At 43.8% G+C, this 22,122-nt stretch overlaps 1 protein-coding gene and 1 long non-coding RNA gene across 8 annotated transcripts in view; both read right to left on the reverse strand.

Moving 5' to 3' along the window:
* SVIL (supervillin) overlaps positions 1–22,122 on the reverse strand; it is a 217,876-nt gene that overhangs the window by 87,038 nt on the left and 108,716 nt on the right. The gene's annotated exons all lie outside the window — the stretch shown is intronic.
* On the reverse strand, positions 19,002–20,699 carry LOC116544139. Its single transcript, XR_004265832.1, has 2 exons — positions 20,045–20,699; positions 19,002–19,548 (listed from the first exon to the last, which is right to left on the reverse strand). It is a non-coding gene; the product is annotated as an uncharacterized LOC116544139 (long non-coding RNA).

A 22,122-nucleotide genomic window follows, 5' to 3' on the forward strand; every position in this document is an offset into this window, starting at 1 on the left:
CAGAGGTAGCATGGTTTTGCTAGGTATGGATCGCGGCGTGAAGACAGGCTATGGTCAGCTGGCCACAGTGCAGAAAGGCACGCGCCCAGTGAGGGAGAAGCGCTCTGACAGCAACAACACTGTTATTTACAAAGGATGGTAAAATGGGAAGACATGAGCAATGGCAGCAAAGAAAACAAATTCCATTCACTTTGCTGATCATTTTCTTGATGGAGAAAGGACTAAAAATGTAAATATGAAACAAAATAGCTTTTGGGCAGGCAAACCTTTACAACTCATCTTTCAAGACAAAAATACATACGGCCCAAGGGAAAGTCTCTAGCATCAGTGCCTCCCCTCTGCTTCCAGCCCAGTGAGCCGGCTCCATATCCCCCAAACATGCAACGCAGTCTTCAGGACCCAGTGGATCTGTGATCGCATTTTACCTCCCATGCCCTCACCGTAGGACGCAGGTGCCAGGCCAGCAGTGTGGTGAGCTGATGAAGTGACCCATTCCACATGTGGCTGTAGGGAAACAGTAGTTGCTCTGCCTGCTCTTGGCCACATAGTCTGTGGCCCCATCATTCCCAGGACAGCTAGGACAGCTTGCTGTCTCTGCAGAGACCAGTCCCAACACTTTCTTTTCTGCAATGTTATCCAAAATGTCTTTATGGTCATGCATGATGAGGCTAGCCTGTGTGCATGTAAGCAGGAGTCACATATGAGACCACAGGAAGCACTGCATGTCTCTTCTCCTTCATGAGGATTCCTTCTCCAGGGAGAGCTGTGCCTAGGGGGCTCTGTAGCTATGCACCATCATAATTTGTCCTTTAAAAATTCCTTTCCCGGTTGGGCGCAGTGGCTCATGCCTGTAATCCCAAAGCTTTGGGGGGCCAAGGTGGGAGGATCACCCGAGGCCAGAAGTTTGAGACCAGCCTGGGCAAGACAGTGAGACCCCATGTCCATAAACATTTTTAATAAATGAGCTGGGCATGGTGGCATGCACCTGCAGTCCCAGCTACTTGGGAGGCAGTGGCAGAAAGTTCACTGATGCCCAGGAGTTCAAGGCTGCAGTGAGCCATGATCATGCTACTGCACTCCAGCTTGGGCAATAGAGTGAGGCTGTGTCTCTAAAAGAAAAAAAAAGATTTCCCTTTGCCCACAGAGATCACGTGAAGAGCATTTCAGTAAGCCATCCAGCAATAGAGCAATTAAGAGGTTTGGAAAGTTTTGGGATGGGGGATGATGCCACAACTCACGGAGTATGACGGTGTAGCCCATTGGGCATTGGGCTAGAGGGAGGACCCCATCCCCTCCTGCACCTCCCTTTGGTTACCTTCTCATTTATGGAAACCAAGTTACTACCCAGGGCCAAGTACAGAACCCATCCCATGGTAGCATAAATGAGTAACACTATACTGTCCATTTGTACAGCATTTCACTGCATGCAGAATGCTTTCCGTATCTTGTTTAATCTTCACACTGCATAAATGGACACTGGTGAAGTGTTTGATAACTTACAAAGGGTTTTAATCAAGGGAGCTTTGTGTGATCCTGCTGGCATGAAGTGAAGTGTTTACCGTCCCCATTTCTGCGATGAGGAGACTTGACTTCTAGCTGCTACAGAGTTAGGCATGGGCAGGGCAGGAGAGGGCTCCCCCGCCACCCACCAGGAATGTCTGGTGATGGTTCAGCAATGATCACACCGCCTCTCTAATAAACGGCAATTCGGCATCCAGGGAGAGACAGGCTACCAATGATGCATACCTGTTAACATCGAAAGTGTTAAGTGAATGCATACACCTGGGAGAAGCAACATTTTGGGCATACAGGTTAAGAAAAAAAATGGCGAAGAATCAAGCGCTGGGCACAGCAACCGGAAAACGGAAGCAAGCCTCAGCTGCGCATGCGCGCACCGCTCACTTCCTGCGCATGCAGAAAGCCCGCCCTCAGGGAAGCATCGTGGGAGAGACGGCCACCTTATAAAGTCCCGAGATTAAGGTTAAACGCCTCTCTTTTTATCTCTTCATGCGCTCACCGGGATCTCTTCCAAAGGTTCTTCCCTGTTCTAAAGCCTTTTGTTATTATTATAATTATTATTTTGACAGGGAGTCTCGGTCTGTCACCCAGGCTGGAGAGGAGTGACGATCTTGGCTCACTGCAACCTCTGCCTCCTGGGTTCAAGCGATTCTCCTGCGTCAGCCTCCGAGTAGCTGGGATTACAGGTGCCCACCACCACGCCCAGCTAATTTTTGTATTTTAGTAGAGAGAGGGTTTCTCCATGTTGGTCAGGCTGGTCTCCAACTCCTGACCTCAAGCGATACGCCAGCCCCGGACTTCCAAAGTGCTGGGATTACAGGCGTGAACCACCAAGCCAGGCCCAAAGCCTTTCAAAATCAACTTCCACTCCTGCTCTGAACCTTGTCTCAGTCTCTTTCTGCTTGATGCCCCTCAACTGAATTATTTCTTCTTAGGAGGCAAGGACTGAAGTTGCTGTGGACCCTTATGGATTCGCAGCCTGTAACTTGGGGTAACTCACAGCTCTGGCCACTGCTAGTACAGCGAGGTTAAAACAACAGGGCTAGGTCGGGCGCAGTGGCTCAACCTGTAATCCCAGCACTTTGGGAGGCTGAGGTGGGTGGATCACCTGAGGTTGGGAGTTCAAGACCAGCCTGACCAACATGGAGAAACCCCGTCTCTAATAAAAATACAAAGTTAGGTGTGGTGGCACGTGCCTGTAATCCCAGCTACTCTGGAGGCTGAGGCAGGAGAATCGCTTGAACCCCGGAGGTGGAGGTTGCAGTGAGCCGAGATTGCGCCATTGCATTCCAGCCTGGGCAACAAGAGCGAAACTCCGTCTCAAAATAACAAAATAAAACAAAACAAAACAAAAACAAAATACAGGGCTACTGACAACAGAATTAAAAGCAGTCTCACAGATCCTGGTTTGTGTACTCATGTTTCTATTAGCATTATTCACCATAGCTAAAATGTGGAAGCAACTTGGGTCCCTTGTGGATGAATGGGTCAACAAAATGTGGTGAATCTACACACAATGGAATATTATTCGGCCTTACAAAGGAAGGAAATTCTGGCACATGTTACAACATGGAACATGCTAAGTGCAATAAACCAGTAACAAAAAAATACTGTATGATCCCACATAATGAGGTACTAAAAGTAGTGACATTCACAGAGCTAGAAAGTAGAATAGTGGTTGTCAGGGGCTGGGGGAATGGGAAGTTTATTTATTTATTTGAGATGGAGAATTGTTCTTGTTGCCCAGCCTGGAGTGCAATGGTGAAATCTCAGCTCACTGCAACCCCTGCCTACCAGGTTCAAGTGATTCTCCTGCCTCAGCCTCCTGAGCAGCTGGGATTACAGGCATGTGCCACCATGCTTGGCTAATTTTGTATTTTTTGTACAGATGGGGTTTCTCCATGTTGGTTGGGCTGGTCTCGAACTCCCGCCCTCAGGTGATCTGCCCACCTTGGCCTCCCAAAGTGCTGGGATTACAAGGTGTGAGCCATCTCGCCTGGCCCGGGAAGTTTAATATGTACAGAGTTTCAGTTTTGCAAGATGAGAATAATTTGGGAGATGGATGGGGATGGTTGTACAACGTGAATGTACTAATATTTAATACCACCAAACTGCACACTTAAAATGGTTAAGATAGTAAATTTCATGGTATATTTCACCACAATAAAAAAAATTGAGGGGAAAAAGCCCCATAGGGCTAGTGAGAGGAAAACATGAAGGGTTAACAGGTGGGTTCTGAACCTGTGGGTGTGGGACACAGGAAAGGCTGTTTCATTCCTGAAGTTTGCACAAAATCCCTGGATTGCTGCCTGTGCTGTGTGGACAGAAATGACCAACCTGAGTGGCAAATACCAGCATGCAGTCACAGCTGCCCCCAGTTTTCCCTCCGCCATCTCTAGTTTCAGTGGAGATTCCTCAGGGAAAGGATAATCCATATGTTCTAAAACTCAGCAGCAACTGTCTCTGGGGTGTGTGGGGAAATAGGGCCTGGAAATGGGTGTCAAAGGGCCTTCATTCCGTTTTAGAAAGAATGTGAAAAGCCTGTTGGGCTTTATTCAAAACTGCTGTTTTCAGACCTTGGCCAGAGTGGCTGTGTGGATGCCGGACTCTGGTTGAGGAGAGTGAAGTGAGAAAGAAAAGATTGAAACAAGATTCTCACTACATTCTTCTAGGGATAGATTTGGAACATGCGCTAATGCTCAGGCCAGCCCAGCCAATGTTTTATGAAAACAATGCTATGTACAGCTGCCTCGGGCATCCTTCAGAGCACAAAATAGCCTCTCTCCACTCCTTCCAGGCAGCAGTTCAGTTTGTTTCTTCTTTATTGATGCAAGGGTGTGGGTAATCCAATATGTCATTTGGTTTAGCTTTAGAAATATTTGATCATGCTGATCCAGCAAAGAAAAAAAAATGTTTCCTATAGCAGGACCATTTCATCTCTGCAATCACTAGTCTGGGCAAATAAGAGATGAGAGCGAGGGACCTCGGCCTGACACCCAGGGCTACACTTAACTCCTAAGTCTGACCTTGACCTTCAGGCAAACTCGCAGAATCACAGCTGTTCTCTTCTCTTGACTAGGAAATTTAGAACACATGCAACATCACGAGAATGTTGTTTTCTTTTATTTGCCCTCCACTTTTTTTTGTTCAGTCTTGCGTTTTGTTTTAAAACTTTTTTTTTCTTTTTTGAGATGGAGTCTCACTCTGTCTTCCAACCTAGAGTGCAGCGGCATGATCTCGGCTTACTGCAACCTCTGCCTCCTGGGTTCAAGTGGTTTTTGTGCCTCAGCCTACCAAGTAGCTGGGACCACAGGTGTGTGCCACCACTCCTGGCTAATTTTTTGTATTTTTAGTAGAGACGAGGTTTCACCATGTTAGCCAGGCTGGTCTTGAACTCCTGACTTCAGGTAATTCGCCCGCCTCAGCCTCCCAAAGTGCTGGAATTACAGGTGTGAGCCACCACGCCCGGCCTGTTTTGAAACTTTGTTCAGTCCTCCAGGGATAAGCAAAAATAACAAAATCAATTCCCCAATGGTTAGATAGACAAGATGTAGTGGTTCACAGGGTGAGTGGAATTTACACCAAATGTGGAATATGTTTGTGAAGTGTCTATTAAGTAGGAGATTATTAATGATAGCCCTCTTCTGTCTGGTTTGCTATCCTAGGAAGACTTGGAGGTAGGAGTAGGGTAATCTGGTAAATGCATCCCACAAAAGAACAGATAAAATCCACTACATGTGGCAAAAGAGGGACTCTACTATTTAGTGCTTTGGGCTAGATGAGATTTTTTTATTCTTTTTTTCTTAAGAGACAGGGTCTCATTCTGTTGTCCAGGCTGCAGTACAATGGTGCAGTCATGACTCACTGAATCTTCAAACTCCTGGGCTCAAGCAATTTCCCCACTTTAACCTCCCAATAGTTTGGGCTACAGGTATTGGCCACCATGTCCGGCCACATGAGATCCTTACATGAATCACTGAAGAATTTTTACTGTGAATTTTGGCTATTAGTTATGTATGACACAGACTAGAAATCACAAAGGGGCAGTTACATTTCTTTGGGACTTCCTGGTAGAATTAAATTTAGGGTTGGAGGAGGCTTTAGAAGTTCTCTGGTTTAGTCATTGTCAACTGGCATTGAGCATTGTTAGGCCCTCCTAAAGAGCCTTAACCTTTCCATGCCCTGGCCACACCCAGACCTATGGCACCAGAATTTCTGGGTAGGCACCAGAATCTCTGCGTGGGACCCAGGCATGGGAATTTTTTGAAAGCTCCCCAGGTGATTCAGCGTGCAGCCCAGGCATGCTGCTCCTGCACATCAGATGCAGAAATGCACACCTTGGCTAAGGTGCTGTTAGTAGCAAAATCAGCACTGTAAGAACTCATTTTTTTTTTTTTATAAACAGCAGCATCATTTACATAGTAAAGTTTGTCACTTGTTGATGCATTTTATACATATATTATTAGAGAGTAGGAAATTACAATATTCTTAGTCCCAGAACATGAAATATTGGGGCACGAAAGGACCCTATGCAAAAAAGAAGGAGTAGCATTGTGATGAGAACATATCCAAACAAATCCCATGAACCAGTAGAAGGACTGAAGGACCATCCTAACTAAAATTCCACAGTGGCATCCGCACAGCTCTCTGCAAGGGACCTATGCTATGGAACCACTTAAATGATCTGAACTGTAGTCAATACATGTGATTATGACGTTCTGGGTTATTTCTCACACTCACTGGTGAACAACTCACTTCTAGAAGTCAGATCTAATAAAAACACATACACGGACACTCCCTGGTATCTGTGGGGTTTTAAAGCCGCTTTTCCTGACTCCATTTCTCCCTGTCATTATTATACATAACTTATGCGCTCACTTGAAAGGTTTGTATTTTGTTGTGGTTTTCATGCTATCTCAGAAATATGTCACTGCAATTATACACGTTGGTCATCCAAGAAAAATAGCTAACGATACCAGCATAAATAAGTTCCTAGAGCCAAAGCACTGAAAATAAATTTCCCCCTGGATTTCTATTTATTCACTTTGCTTTCCAAAATGCTACATGCCACGTTTTAATCTAAAACCAATGTATATCTCAGGTTTACCCAACCCCAGAGCTGAAGCTGAAAATTATAAAGATTAAAATGTGCTACTCTATATAAACAAGATGCTTCTAAATCATGTATTAGGGAAAATAAGGCATTAATGCATTATTTCTCTAAAAGTAGAGGCCTGGCACAGTGGTTCATGCCTATAATCCCAGCAATTTAGGAGACTGAGGTGGGCAGATCACGAGGTCGGTAGTTCGAGACCAGCCTGACCAACAGAGTGAAACCCCCGTCTCTACTAAAAATACAAAAATTAGCTGCGCATGGTGGTACATGCTTGTAATCCCAGCTACTCAGGAGGCTGAGGCATGAGAATTGCTTGAAACTGGGAGGTGGAGGGTGCAGTGAGCTGTGACTGCACCACTGCACTCCAGCCTGGGCGACAGAATGAGACTGTGTCTCAAAAATAAATAAATAAAAGTAGAAATGTGTTTAAACTGAACTATCCATATTCCTTCACCATAGCATCTAGCCACTTTTGGCCCCAGTTCTGGGAAGGGTTTAAGCCTGAGGTACAATCTGCAACTACTGTAGAGAACAAGGTTCTTGCCACAGGCCCATTTCAGGATTGAAACTGTGGCTTTCAGTTCTGATGCAAAGAGAAACAGGTGACTGAAGTCATATCATAAATGCAAGGAACAGCCTGGAGGTTAAGAGCCTGGGCTCATCAGACATGAGTTCAAAGCCCAGCTCTGGTGCTTTCTAGCTATGTGACTCAGGCTCATTGTCCCCTCTTCTAATGACAATGACTTTAAGGTTGTTCGAAGGACTGATGGCATTCACATCCGTAACAGTGCACTGCACACCATGCAGGCTTCTGATTCTGCCACCATGTGGGATCATCTCCTGCTCAGCGCCGGTTACCTCTTTCCTCTCCCTCTCTTGTTCTTCTCTTCCCCATTGTCTGTACTTTTGTCCATTTGATCATTATTCACTTGGTTGATGGTTGAGTCCATTATTCTAATTGTTTCTCTTTTTACCAGTTCATTGCTTGTTGGGATCACTATCAGTTCGATTTAGCTAAATGTTGAGACAGGGCTTGGTATCTATGTGAAAGATTTGGCAGTGTTCTTTCAAAACATGGGGCCCTGGATTATTAGGTTATATTTCAATATTCTGAAGAATTTATGGAGCTATTAGCAATTCTAAACACCTACAAAAGAAATGCTTTTCATGAAAAAAAGAGTTTTGACTATTTTGACTATTTCGCCATATTGGCCAGGCTGGTCTCAAACTCCTGAACTCAATATTTTGCAGTGACTTAGGAGAAACTTAATGATGGTTCATTAGGTGCCCTCCTGGTACTTCAAGTGTTCAGGAAAGTGTACCAAGTTCTTAAAGGTGTACCATGGTTCATTACGGTGCACCGGGTTTACCTTTAAACGCACGTGGTACACCTTCCAACATGCCACACTTGCTTAGCCTGCCTTGTCTCACCCTTCCTTCCCTGCTGTGGGACAGCCTGGATCCCAGGCCCCAAAGGCCCAGAGGGATTACGTACACTCTTCCATAGAAGACCTGGGCAGGTGAAGTGTTCACTGCCGGAATGATTTGGGGAAGAAAGAAAATGCAGATGTTTCCACTTTTTAGTGTAAATGCTTATGAAGTCAGGCCTTCTATGAAAATCTATAAAACTATGAATCATGTGCATTTGTAAATTGAAGCTTTAAGTGGCTTTGCAACCTATGTTTAAAGATGCAAATGGTCAAGTATGAAAAAAGACTAAACATAATTTTTCTAAAAAAGAAAGTAGAGTGGCTGGGTGCAGTGGCTCACTCCTGTAATCCCAGCACTTTGGGAGGCTGAGGCTGGCGGATCATGAGGTCAGAAGATCGAGACCATCCTGGCCAACAGGGTGAAACCCCATCTACTAAAATACAAAAAATTAGCCAGGCATGGTGGTGGGCACCTGTAGTCCCAGCTACTCGGGATGCTGAGGCAGGACAATCGCTTGAACCCAGGAGGCAGAGGCTGCAGTGAGCCGAGATCACACCACGGCACTCCAGCCTGGTAACAGACCAAGACAACATCTCAAAAAAACAAAAAACAAAAAAGGAGGCCGGGCACGATGGCTCACATCTCACACTTAAAATCCCAGCACTTTGCGGGGCCAAGGTGGTTGGATCACCTGAGGTCAGGAGTTTGAGACCAGCCTGGTCAACATGATGAAACCTGTCTCTGCTAAAAATAGAAAAATCAGCCGGACATGGTGGCATATGCCTGTAATCCCTGCGACTTGGGAGGCTGAGGCAGGAGAATCGGTCGAACCTGGGAGCAGAGGTTACAGTGAGCCAAGATCAGGCCATTGCACTCTAGCCTGGGCAACAAGAGTGAAACTCCATCTCAAAAAAAACGAAAAAAAGAAAGGGAGAAGTATATCAATTATTTTAAAATAAGTTCATGCCCATCAAGATGATAGTGAAGGACTTACCATCCGGAGGACTGAAACTTGAGCACTCTTTCCTTTGCTGGGTGTGTTTTGCTTTGGACATAGATAACTAAGAGTAAGTACAGAGCAGGACAAGCTGTAGATATACATGGTATTTAGTCCTAGGTGGGGGAAACTGTGAGAGAGCCCCATAAACCCTGCCCTCCTCTCTCATCCTCTTAACACAGAGAATGAAAATGCAAATAAGATTTCTAACCCTTTCTTCTTTATAAAGAAGAAAAAGGCAAGCAGGGGGAGAAGTTAGTAATTTGTTTCCTGAAAGACTAAAAATAGGAATCTTTGTATTTCCAAGAAAGAGTTCTATGGGACATGCTGTGAAGCAAGTAAAATACTGTACGTACTGATGTGAAGCTTTCAAACAAAAATGGAAAAGCATTTGGTGAGCAGATGCTTGAAATTTGGTCTCAACCTCAGTGAAACAGCTCTGGCTCCAGGCTACGGGACTCTCCCAAGAATCATGGTATAATTTATGGCCAGACAGTTCATCTAATTTCTTCACCTGTAGGTTTAAAGCATACTTGGTATTCATATTTAATAAAGAAGCTGGCTGGATCATGAGGAAGGTGATGAAATGAGCAGAGGGACCCTCCCCTCTCAAAGTGATCACAGCATCTTACTTCATGGAACTGCTCACCCGGGGCCGGTCAGACCACATTCTGAACAAAACAGATATTGAAAAGAGCATTTAATGGGCACCTAAGGCAAATGTTTTCAAATGACCTAACTGTTATTTTTGGAATTGCATTCAGTTCATATAAAATTAGGCTGCTAATAGATGTCTTACATAAAGCTCGGACTTGATCCGAAAAGGTGACTATGTAATAAGCCCACAGTACAGTCTTTAAAAATCCAATTTACATTTGTAATTTTTGATTCATGTGATTGAATAAAGTTAAAAAGTGACAGAAGGTTCGCAGTGAAATATTCCAGCCCCCTTCCCCATTTCTGAGGTGCCCGTTGAGAGTAGTCACCCTATCTCCACGGCACTTTTCAAGGCTGCAGTACAATGAGATATTTTGAGAGAAAGAGAAGCACCACATTCACACAACTTTGATTACAGTATCTTACTAGAAGTAGATTTTATTATTAATTATTGTTCTTCTTTTTTTGAGACAGGGTTTTGCTCTGTTGCCCAGGCTGGAGTGCAGTGGTGTAATCTTGGCTCACTGCAACCTCCACCTCCCAGGTTCAAGCAATTCTCATGCCTCAGACACCTGAGTAGCTGGGATTACAGGCATGCACCACCATACCTGGCTTTTTTTTTTTTTTTTTTTTTTTGTATTTTTAGTAAGAGACAGTGTTTTGGCATGTTGGCCAGGTTGGTCTCAAACTCCTGGACTCAAGTGACCTGTCCTCCTTGGCCTTCCCAAAGTATTGGGATTACAGGCATGAGTCACTGCATTTGGTTTTATTGTTCTTCTTTCATTGTGCCTTTATTTGTTTATTTATTTACTTACTTACTCATTGATTGATTGATGGGGTCCTGCCCTGTTGCCTAGGCTGGAGTGCAGTGGTGCAGTCATAGCTCACTGCAGCCTTGATCTCCCAGGCTCAAGTGATCCTCCTGCTTCAGCATCCAAAGAAGCTGGGTCACCATGCCCAGATAATTAAAAAAAAAAAATGTTTCAAAGATTAGACTCTTGCTATGTTGCCCAGGCTGGTCTTGAACCCCTGAGATCAAGCGATCCTCCCACCTGGGCCTCCCAAAGTGCTGGGATTACAGCCGTGAGCCACTGCACCTGGCCTGTTTTATAAATTAAACTTTATCATAGGTTTATGTGTGTACAGTATGGGAAAAAACAGTATACATATGATTGGGTTCTGTCTGCAGTTTCAGGAATCCACTGATGGTCTTCAAATGTATCCCCCAGGATAAGGAGGGAATACTGTATTTGTTTCTTGTTTGTCCTTATGGAGTTTCTTTATGCAAGCAAATACTTTATAAAAACAGGTATTTAGTTTCCCTTTTATATATAAGCAGAAATGTGCAAAGTACACTTAACAGTGTGCTTTGGAGATCTTCCCATATAGGCAGGCAGGCAGTAGCCTCATTTTCTTACAGGTGCATAGTATTTTATTGTGCACAGGTTCCATGATTTACTTAGCCAATCCTCTATGGATGGGCCTTGAAGTTTCTGTTCTTTTTGCTATTTTCAAATAGAGCTGTATCACCTTGAATCTAAATATATCTGAAAGAATTCTGACAAAAACTGTCAAATTGCACCACTTTACATTCCCATCAGCCACGGTTCCCATTTCCCCAGAGCCTCAGCAGAGCGCAGGAGCGACTGCTGGAGTTTTGCTACTCGGAGGGTTCCCAGACATGGTACATTTCTTTCCTCTTACTAAGAATGAGGTTGAGCATCTTTCCATATGTTTTAGGATCCTTACATTCCTTTTTCTTTTTTGTGAGCTGTCTGTTCAGATCTTTTGTCTATTTTGATAGTTTTAACTTTTTAAAAGGATTTCCAGAAATGTCTATATTAATATATTAGCCATTTTCTGTGATGTGAGCAGTAAAGAGTTTTTTTTTTTTTCTCTTTTGTGGGTTTTTTCCCCCTCAGTGGAAAAGTGGTTTAAAAAAAATACATATATATATATATAAAATCTGTATTTTAAAATATATATATATTTGTGAAATATGTTTTATGTAAATAAATAAATACATGTGTTTGTATATATAGAGAGAATTGATTTTTGTGAATCTTTTCTTTCATGGTTTCTGAATTTTAAATCAGGTGAAAAGGTTTGCCAAATCCAAGCTATGAAGAAATTCTCCTGTTTTCTTCTAGTATTTATTAGTTTTTTAAAAATTTTTATTTATTTATTTACTTTGAGATGGAGTCTTGCTCTGTCACCCAGGCTAGAGTGCAGTCATGTGATCTCAGCCCACTGCAACCTCCACCTCTTGGGTTCAAGCAATTCCCCTTCCTTAGCCTCCTGAGTTGCTGGGATTACAGGCATCTGCCACCATGCTTGGTTGATTTTTGTATTTTTAGTGGAGATGGGCTTCTGTCACATTGGCCAGGCTGGTCTTGAACTCCTGAACTCAAGTGATCCACTTGCCTTAGCCCCCCAAGTGCAGGGATTACGGTCGTGAGCCACAGTGCCTGGCCTATTTTTAAAATTTTTGGTAGAGATGGAGTCTCACTGTGTCACACAGGCTTGTCTTAAACTCCTGGGCTCGAGCAGTCCTCCCACCTCAGCCTCCCAACGTGCTGGGATTACAGACGTGAGCCACGCAACCAGACAGTTTTTTTGATTTTGAAAAAAACTGAAGCCTGTGCAGAATAGAGACAATGCTATAATAAACTGGCATATACCCCACCTAAATTCAACTGCTGTCAGGGTTTTGTCATACTTCTTTCTTCTATCTCCTCTCTCTCTCTCTCTCTACAAAATTATTTAAAGTATACCCAAAATATCAAGTAATTTTACCTTTGTATACTTCAATATGCATTTTTAAAATTATGGATATTTCCTTATATAACTATAATGCTATTATATGTGACAAAATTAACAATATTATTTGGTATCATCTAATACTTGATTTGTATTCAATTTTCTCCAGTTGCCTCAAAAATGTATTTGTACAACTGGTTTGTCCAAACAATGATGTATTTGTGGTTTCATTTCTGAAAACATTTAACTCTTTATTTATTTATTTGAGATGGAGTCTTGTTCTGTCACCCAGGCTGGAGTGCAGTGGCGGGATTTCGGCTCACGGCAACCTCTGCCTCCTGTGTTAAAGTGATTCTCCTGCCTCAGCCTCCTGAGTAGCTGGGGCTACAGGCACACACCACCACACCTGACTAATTTTTGTATTTTTAGTAGAGATGGGGTTTTGCCATGTTGGCCAGGCTGGCCTCAAACTCCTGCCCTCAGGTGATCTGTCCACCTCGGCCTCCCAAAGTGCTGGGATTATAGGCATGAGCCACTGTGCCTGGCCTACACATTTAACTATTTAAATATTTGATCCATTGGAAATTTTTCCTGGTGTGGGGCATGATTTATTTATTCTTCCATATGGTTACCCAGTTGCCCTCATGTTTATTTGGCAATCCATTTTTCTTCAATGACTTTAAATGACAGGTTTCAAAATTCATGTATTCTTATATATATCTGGGATGACTTCTGGCTTTCTAATATGTTCTACTGTCTTGTTCATTCACTTGCCAGTACGACATGATTTTAATTATTGAGGTTGTATAATTATTTAGTAACTGGCAGCTCTTGCTTATTTATCCTTTAGATAATTTAGATAAATTTAGAACTTTAGCATCCACTTGCCTACTTTATTTTTTTTCTTAATGGTTGGTATTTTATTGGGAATATGTAAAATTTAATAAATTAACTTAGGAAGAATTGATGTGTTGATAACCTCAAACTTCCCTGATCTAGAACATGATTTTATTTAAATTTTTTTTTGTATTTTTTAGGAGTGTTTTCCAGTTGTTTACATGGATTTGACATGTTTCATGTTAAGTTATTCCTTGGTACTGAATTGCATTGTTACTGTAGTGAGTGTGGTCTTTTCTTCCTCTGTAGTCTTTGAATGGGCTGCTCTTTGGAGGTACAGCTTTCAACAGTGCCAACGTCTTGCTCTCTGCCTCAAAAAATGCTCCAAGGCCCAGCTCACCCATGCTGAGACAAGCAGGGCACACCCGGAGTCAGAGCCGGAGCAGGTCACGGCAGCTCGAGGCCTCCCATCCTGACTCCCAACCTCTTCACAGGCAAGGCTCAAGGAGCTGGGAAACTATACAGAGAAGATGTAAACTGAGTTGTGAAAAAGCAAACTCTAACAGCTGGGAGGTTCTTTCTCACCCATCGAGCTTCTAAGAAAGCTAAACTTTCTCTAATATGAGACAAATAATTTGCTATGTGATTAATGCAGATGCACCGCAAGACAGGCATTTATCCGTAATTGCTTTGGATTCATAGCGAAGCTTATCAAAGGCTGAAAGCAGTCATTCTACTCACAGCCCTGGGCTCGGCAGTCACTTTGAGTATGGTACTCTCTTCTGCCCCTCCCACACAACATTACCCCTGACTCCTCACCCCTTCAGGTGCCCTCACTCATGACCAGGCCTGGCAGGATTAGCTTCTCTGCTGTGGGAGGGACATCAAGGCAATGGAAGTGGGGTTGCCAATTACCTCTGCTGAAAAGTCCTCTGATTGAGACACTGGGCTCAACCTGCCTTCCTGCCAACTGCTGATGGCAGCAGTGGTCCATCTGGGGCAGCTGCTGTGAGGACACCAGCTGCAGTGGGGAAGCCATGGCTGGGACTGTGTGCTCTGTAGAGCTGGCAGGGGCCAGAAACAGGTGATCCAAGCATGAGCCCTGTGCCCTACTAAGTTGGCAGGATGTGAGCCTGTTCTCTCAGGCACAGCTGCAGCTGCCCATCCGTGGCTCTGGACCTGGGCATCCCTGCACTCTCAGGGACCTGGGAAGCCTCCTACCCCTGCAGGATCCTTAGAGTGCCTACTCCCACACCCTGGCTTCTCCTGTCTCCTGGTGCCCACTCCAGTGCAAAGTTATGGGGGAGCCAGCCCCCTGCTGCCTCAGCCCTCTGCTGCCTCAGCCCTCTCTGGACTTTGGGGGCTCATGAGTGTGGGAGGGAGGATGGGGGTGCTCAGGGCAGCTGAATGCAGGCCTGTGGGCGCCCCTCAGTGTGGACAGCCTGGGTGGCATGGAAGGCATGTTGAAGGCAGTGGGAGGCAGATAGGTTCCTAGGCAGGAAGTTGCAGGTCCCTGGTGAAACCCCACCTTCAAGCCAGGGATGGCCTGAATCCTGGGGGCCAGGCTGTCTGTTCCAAGTGGAGTCTACAACCTAGAGTGAGAACTTCATTGATGCCTTTTGGCCAATCAGATGGTGCTTTTTCCAGGCCTGCCTCAGGCTGCCTATGGACCAGTCAGCATGCACTTCCTCCCTCTGAGCTCATAAAAACCCCAGACTCAGCCAGACTAACACACTTGTCTAGACTATGCCTGTGGAAAGGAGCTACCCTAAGGATCCTGTGACACTGTGACCTCCCTCCCCCTGAGAGACTGGTGAGGACTGGACAGGTTCATTATGGTGATGTCAGAGCAACCCCTCACCCTTTTCTCATTTCCACACTGTGGCAGGCTCCCTGCCAATCTCAGTAGTTTGCCCCACTTGTATCTCTGGGTTTTTGCAGAGCTCTATATCCAGTCAGTTCCTCAACCTGAGCAATTCTTCCCTCACCGCACCCTCCCCCCAACCCCTTCCTTTCCCTTCTTGCTGCCATCATCGCAGAGTCTGAGACTTACACAATCACGATATCCTCTGAACTACCTCTGGTGTTTCCTCCTCCCTTCCATCCTCCATAGGGCCAGAGCATCTGTGCCTTCCATACTCCCAAGGTTTGCCATTGTCCATAAACACATACCACTTGTCTTGTCATTCAAGGCTCTTCCCTGCCCAGACAAGCTCCATTCATTCTGCCTTCTTTTTTTTGAGACAGAGTCTTGCTCTGCCACCCAGGCTGGAGTGCAGTGGCATGGTCTCAGCTCACTGCAACCTCCACTTCCAGGGTTTAAGTGGTTCTCCACGCATGCTCCACCATGCCTGGCTAACTTTTGCATTTTTAGTAGAGATGAGGTTTCACCATGCTACCCAGGCTGGTCCCAAACTCTTGGCCTCAAGTGATCCTCCCACCTCAGTCTCCCAAAGTGTTGAGATTACAGACACGAGCCACTGTGCCTGGCCCATTCTCCCTTCATGTGTCCTTTCCTCCTGCTCACAACCTCCATCTTTACACAAATCAAAATCCCACCCATCTACGAAGCCTTCCCAGGCTCGCTTAGCCCTGGTTCCTCACTTCCTATAATTCGTGCAGTGCATCAATTGTGATTCATTACATGCATGCTTCCTCATGCACTTCTGAGCTGCTGAAGGAGCTCTGCTACCCAAACCACACTGGCTCATAACTGTGTCCAGCTCACTTTTGTGCCCAGAGCCATCAGCTACTTCATAATTACCATGGACACTTTTCTGCTCTTTCCACGTGAATTGCTTTGATTTCTATTTGCTTTTTTGGATACCAATAGTTAACACTTACACCCAACTCACTAAGTGCCTGAGAGAACGTCGCCCCCTCCTTTCTCAGTCAAGTGTCCTTGCTGGCACATGATCTGCGGTCTGTCCCACTGTCTACTCACGCCTCGCCTGCATCCCCGTTAATACAATTCTTGGCTTATTCTTGTTTAGTGGGAAGGAAGCTTGTTCACTAGCTTCAAGTACACTGCTCCTTCACACTTTAAAAAAATGTCTAAAAGCACTTAAAAGTCCCTCTTTTGAGGCGGGGTGTGGTGGCTCACACCTGTAATCCCAACACTTTGGGAGGCTGAGGTGGGCACCTGAGGTCGGGAGTTTGAGCCCAGCCTGACCAACATCAAGAAACCCCGTCTCTACTAAAAATACAGAATTAGCCAGGTATGATGGCAGATGCCTGTAATCTCAGCTACCTGGAGGCTGAGGCAGGAGAATCACTTGGATCCAGCAGGTGGAGGTTGCAATGAGCCAAGATCATGCCATTGCACTCTAGCCTGGGCAATAAGAGCGAAACTCCATTTCAAAAAAGAAAAGTCTCTCTTTTTAGAGGCTTGATCTGTTTTAAACATAAGGACTGGACACTGGCATGGCCACAGCTCTAGCCTGTCTTGGATGGGGACCGGGGTGGGGGGACTGATGGAACATGTCAAGTGGTTACTCATCCTCAGCTGCTCCCAAGCAGGACGGCATATGATAAGGCTCATTTTAGCTCCGACAGGCCTGTTCCTATGACATATGATTGTTTCAACACTGCCCCTTGTTTAAGATAAAAACCCCTTGACATTTTTTAACATTCTAGAATATTTTGGAGAGGAATGAGGAGAAAACCAAGGCCAGGGGTAAAGAAGTCTCAATTCAAGTGGTAGAAAAAGGTAAGGGTGGTTATTGTCAGATGTGGCTAAAAGGCAGGGAGGACCCTGGCTCTGCAGAATCATGCAGATGAGTCAAAGGAGCAGCTCGGAGGCAAAGCTGCAACTTAGAGAACGGGTCTCAACCAGCCAGAACTCACAGTGAATCCTTCAAGGTGACTGGAGCCAACTGGTTCCCTGAGACACCCTACCCTTGGGACAGCCTAAGGTTTAAGACTACAGATGGGTATTATTAGAAAATGGGGCCACACCGGAACATGGGGGAGAATCTCTCATTCCATGGACTTCACATTCCAGGAGATACCAAATAGCCCAGTGGGAGGGGTGGGGTTTGCAATGCAATGGAATCTGTTAATACATTGGCTCATTTTTCTCTAGAAATATTCTGTCTGCCCTAGCGGGTAGCTCAGATGCTGGCAGAACTCACCTCCTCAGCTATCTCAGGAAAAAAAAAAAAATCAGTCCTCAGCCCTTTTTCCCATTGTGAGTCATAAGAGAATGTGCTTTCACCCCAGGGTAGTATGTCCCAGCCAGATGGTAAGGTCATTGAGCAAGGGTCCCAGGGAATAGGAGGATCATCGACAGTTACAACTGACTGTGAATCCTCAACAGCCAACAGAGAAGTAATCCGACCCCTTGTTCCAGTTATTCTCAGGGAAAATAGTTGAGGGTTCCCTGCTCTCTTTATCTCTTTTCTAGCTTCTTGTGTACTGGTCATGACATCAGGCAATGGAATGACTAACCATTCTTTGCATCATCCATGGTAGCAGGGATGGCGTCAGCAGTGACCTCTTTGGTGGGCTGAGTGGAATTATAGGGGAACCACTTGCACGCTGATAATTGATCTCACTCCTTGTGAGACTCAGAGTTTGGGGGGCCGTGCTGTCCTCCCAGAGTGCTCTGCCAAGTGTGCTGAAGTTCAACAGATAACTTGTATTTCAAAAAAACAGCTCTGGAGCTCTGCACCCAGAAAACATAAGAGGACCTAATGAGTTATCTTAGATTTTAAGTGTGATTTTCTAAGAGATTTATGTTATACAGTTAAGAAAAAAAAAACTTAGCAAAGGAAAAATATTCAAAAAGTTTCAAAAACTTAGATCCTTAGTAAGTGTGCTTTTCTTAGTTACAAATGTCTAGACTGTACAGTACAATTACGACAATGTTCACAAAGCCCCATGCTGATGGGCTCACTCAAGCTGATGGCTGGATGGCACTGGACTATACGATGCTATAGAAGGAGGGAGGAGGGTCGAATGAGTGATCCTCCTGTGCGGCACATGGGAACTGCTTGGGAGAGGTTGATAATCCCTACCCTCTGGTTTTGAGTAAACAGGTCTGGGTGTGGACCAGAAAGCCATATTTTTTAAGAGCTTTATCGAGCAATTTATTTATTTAGAGTAGGGGTGTTGCTCTGTTGCTCAGGCTGGAGTGCAATGGTGTGATCATGGCTCACTGCAATCTTGAACTCTTGGGCTCAAGCAATGCTTCTGCCTCAGCCTTGCAAAGTGCTGGGATTGCAAGTGCATATTACCCTGCCAAGCTACTTAAAGAGATTTTTTTCTTCTTTTAGAGATGGAGGTCTCACTGTGTTGGCCAGGCTTGTCTTGAACTCCTGGGCTCAAGTGATCCTCATGTGTAGGCCTCTCAAAGTGCTGGGATTATAGGCGTGGGGCCTGGCCATTTATCAAGCAGTTCTACTGATCATCTGACTTAGAAAACAGTAGCCCTGATGGGTGATGATCTGTTCCAAACCCATAGTGATATGGCTCTAGTTGAAACATTTTATTTCAGTGAATCTAGAATTTCCCCTGCATGAATAAATATGCGAATACTCACCTATAATTTGACATTGCAACCAAAAGAATACTCTCTTCTTTTGTGTATTTTTTAAAGGATTGACTTAAGGGTACTAAAATCCACATAATCACCTTACATATGAATTCCAAAAACCCAACCAACTCATCAGTAGGAAAGTTTTCCTTTCCCCGTATAGAATATGGTTAAGGTTTCCTTGGTGAATCAGCTGCAGAATGCTGGCTAAGTCTTAGGCACTGAGCTCAGCGTCCTCAGGAAACTGGCTCTGGAATGGCCACTAAGGCACCAAGAGTAGGAGCTTTCTGTTACCTACCTATACCGTGATAGAACATTTTAAAGTCATTTTTTTAAATTACAGGATATTAAATCATTTCCCTAGATTTCATGTAAATCATAGGCCCAAATCATCTACTTTTAACACCAAAGTTACCAAAAAAAATTACAATAACGTTTTAGTTAAAAAAAAAAAAATCCTTGCAGCTTATGGCTAAAATGAAATCTACAAATCATCTGGATCCTAATGAGGATTAATCATCATCATTCAATAAACACGGCCATGTTGCAAGTGGCGTGCTTTCAGTGTTCTACAGGCATTAACCTATTCGATCTTCATAACAACTCTGTGCTATGTACTACTATCTTTCCCATTTTACAGATGAGGAAATTGGGGGCAAAAATTAAGTTATCCACTCATGCTAATACAAGTCATAACTACAAGTGTTGGAATCTGAATGAACACTAGCAGCTTCAGTGGCCACAGAGAAAGCCTACAGTCAGATTTAAGGTTAGCAAAGCTTTTAAGGTAAATGACAGCATCTATTTAAGAAACAGACTAAACAATTGGTATTTTTTTTTTTAAAAAACTATCATATCACAATCAAAGGATTGATCTTATCTCATTTGCTTTAGCTTTAATTAAAGAATTTTCTAGATGTTTGCCATCTAGAAAATGTTTCTTAGCCTTTTAAAATTATCCTAATTCTCCCAGCTGTTTCTTAACATTCAATGGTATATTATTATTTAGCATATTTTCTCCACCAATTCACAAAGCAAATGCAACACAGCACTGGATCAAATGACAGATTTGATTTCAATTCCGTTGGCAATACCTTCCGTGTTTAATTACTCATTGTGTTAAAAGCTAAGGCTGGTTATTCCTTGCTTGTCACCTGCAGTATAAAAATGGAACTATCTAAAACAAAAACACTTAATTGCTTTCCTTCTGGAGAAGGTTTGAAAGAATCAGAAGTGTCACAAAGCACATTTTCACTAGGGAGTTTGACAGATGAAGAAATCAAACTGGCTTTCAGTTCTGTGTACTTTCAGTCTTTCTGCTCATTCAAGTATGTGTGTTCCATTCATTAATTTCTTCATTTTGCAAATATTTATTGAGCATCTGCTATGTACCAAGCATTGGGCAGTAATGGTTAGAAGTCCCAAATATCAGGCAAAATATCAAATTTAAGTACAAAAATGTTTTCCAAATCCTGTTTAATTTGTTTAGAGATACCTGCCTTTTTGAAATATCCTATTTTGAGAATAATTGAGAGTTCACCATACTTAAATTCCCACACTGACTTCCTCACATTCATTCATCCAAGCAAATTTAAACAGAAGTTGATGCTTTTCCTACACAATTTGCAATGACATCACATGATACCTCATATCTAAATAATATGCTTCTAAAGATGACCACATTTGTTTTCGTTTAAATCTTTATCAATTCAAGTTTATTTCAGCACATAAGTGGGAGGCTTATTAAACCTTTACTATTTGAGAAATTGTATTTTCTCTTTTTTTTCCTCCCGGGTTCATGCGATTCTTGTGCCCCAGCCTCCCAAGTAGCTGGGACTACAGGCGTGTGCCACCATGCCCAGCTAATTTTTTGTATTTTAATAGAGGCAGAGTTTCACTATATTGCCCAGGCTGGTCTTGAACTCCTGAGCTCAGGCAATCCACCCCCTTCAGTTTCCCAAAGCGCTAGGATTATAGGTGTGAGCCACTGCACCCGGCCTGTATTTCCATTTTTAAGACAAAAATGTATAAACTCATTCTATAACACTGAGGTATAGGCAATTATCACATATATAATACATGCAAGTTAGTCCAAAATCAAATAAAATATGCAATAAACTAACATAAAAGACAGATTCCAATAAGTCAAATGTCACACTGAAAACACAGTAATCTGATACTGAAATTTATAGTACTGCACTGATATTTTTTATGTAAAGCATGAAACAGGTTCTGGAATACACCATCTCAAAATATGCCACTCTGGCATAAGGATTATTCTGAGTTGAAGACAACTGAGGAAGGGGAAGTGCGATCCTTTTTTATTTATTTATTTATTTTTGAGATGGAGACTTGCTCTGTCACCCAGGTTGGAGTGCAGTGGTATGATCTCTTCTCACTGCAACCTCTGTCTCCCAGGTTCAAGTGCTTCTCCCACCTCAGCCCCCTAGGTAGCTGGGACTACCAGCAGGCACCACGACACCTGGCTAATTTTTGCATTTTTAGTAGTGACAGGGTTTCGCCATGTTGCCAAGCCAGTCTTGAACTCTTGACCTCAGGTGATCCACTCGCCTCAGCTTCCCAAAGTGCTGGGATTACAGGTGTGAGCCACTGCACCTGGCTGAAGTATAACTCTTAATACTGGCGACAGAGATGAGTCTGAACAAATGAACTCCACTAAAATAACCCTTGTCTTCCCCTAGCTTCGCCATGTATTTCCTAGCAGCTTCCCCACAGTTTATTATCCCCTGAAGCCCAAAACGCCTTTCCTTTATGAAGAAGGGTATATAAGCTCCCAAGTCTGATCTCTTCTTTGAGTATTACTTCTTTTCTGTGAACTTCTGTGCACATAAATTATTAATAACATTTGTATTCTTTTCTGCTGTGAACCTGACTTTTGTTAGTTACATTTGCAGGTCCCTGGTCATTGCACAAGAGAAGCTAAGGAAAGAGTTTTTCCTCCCTGACAAGTATGTGGCAGGTCACGTATTCCTCTTGAAAGCAATAGGTTTTATTTTAAATTTGAAATAACACAGTGGTCAATTCTTTCTCCCGATCCTAAAATGACAGAGTACAGAATAGAGCCAGAGGATACCCAAGCAATGCTATTTCTCTGCCTGGGGCCGGGCCCAACAGAAGCCACACCTCCAGTTCTAGAGTATTCTCTCAGGCACCAAGGTCCTCAATAGGTGTGTGCCTGTGCATACTGCAAAAGCTGTGTGCATAATGTTCTTCATGACGCTGTCTGGCTATTTAAACTCAAGTCAGTTA

The sequence above is a fragment of the Sapajus apella genome, unplaced genomic scaffold (assembly GCF_009761245.1).
Source record: "Sapajus apella isolate SASKATOON/1434 unplaced genomic scaffold, GSC_monkey_1.0 scaffold207, whole genome shotgun sequence".
NCBI classification, from domain to species: domain Eukaryota; kingdom Metazoa; phylum Chordata; class Mammalia; order Primates; family Cebidae; genus Sapajus; species Sapajus apella.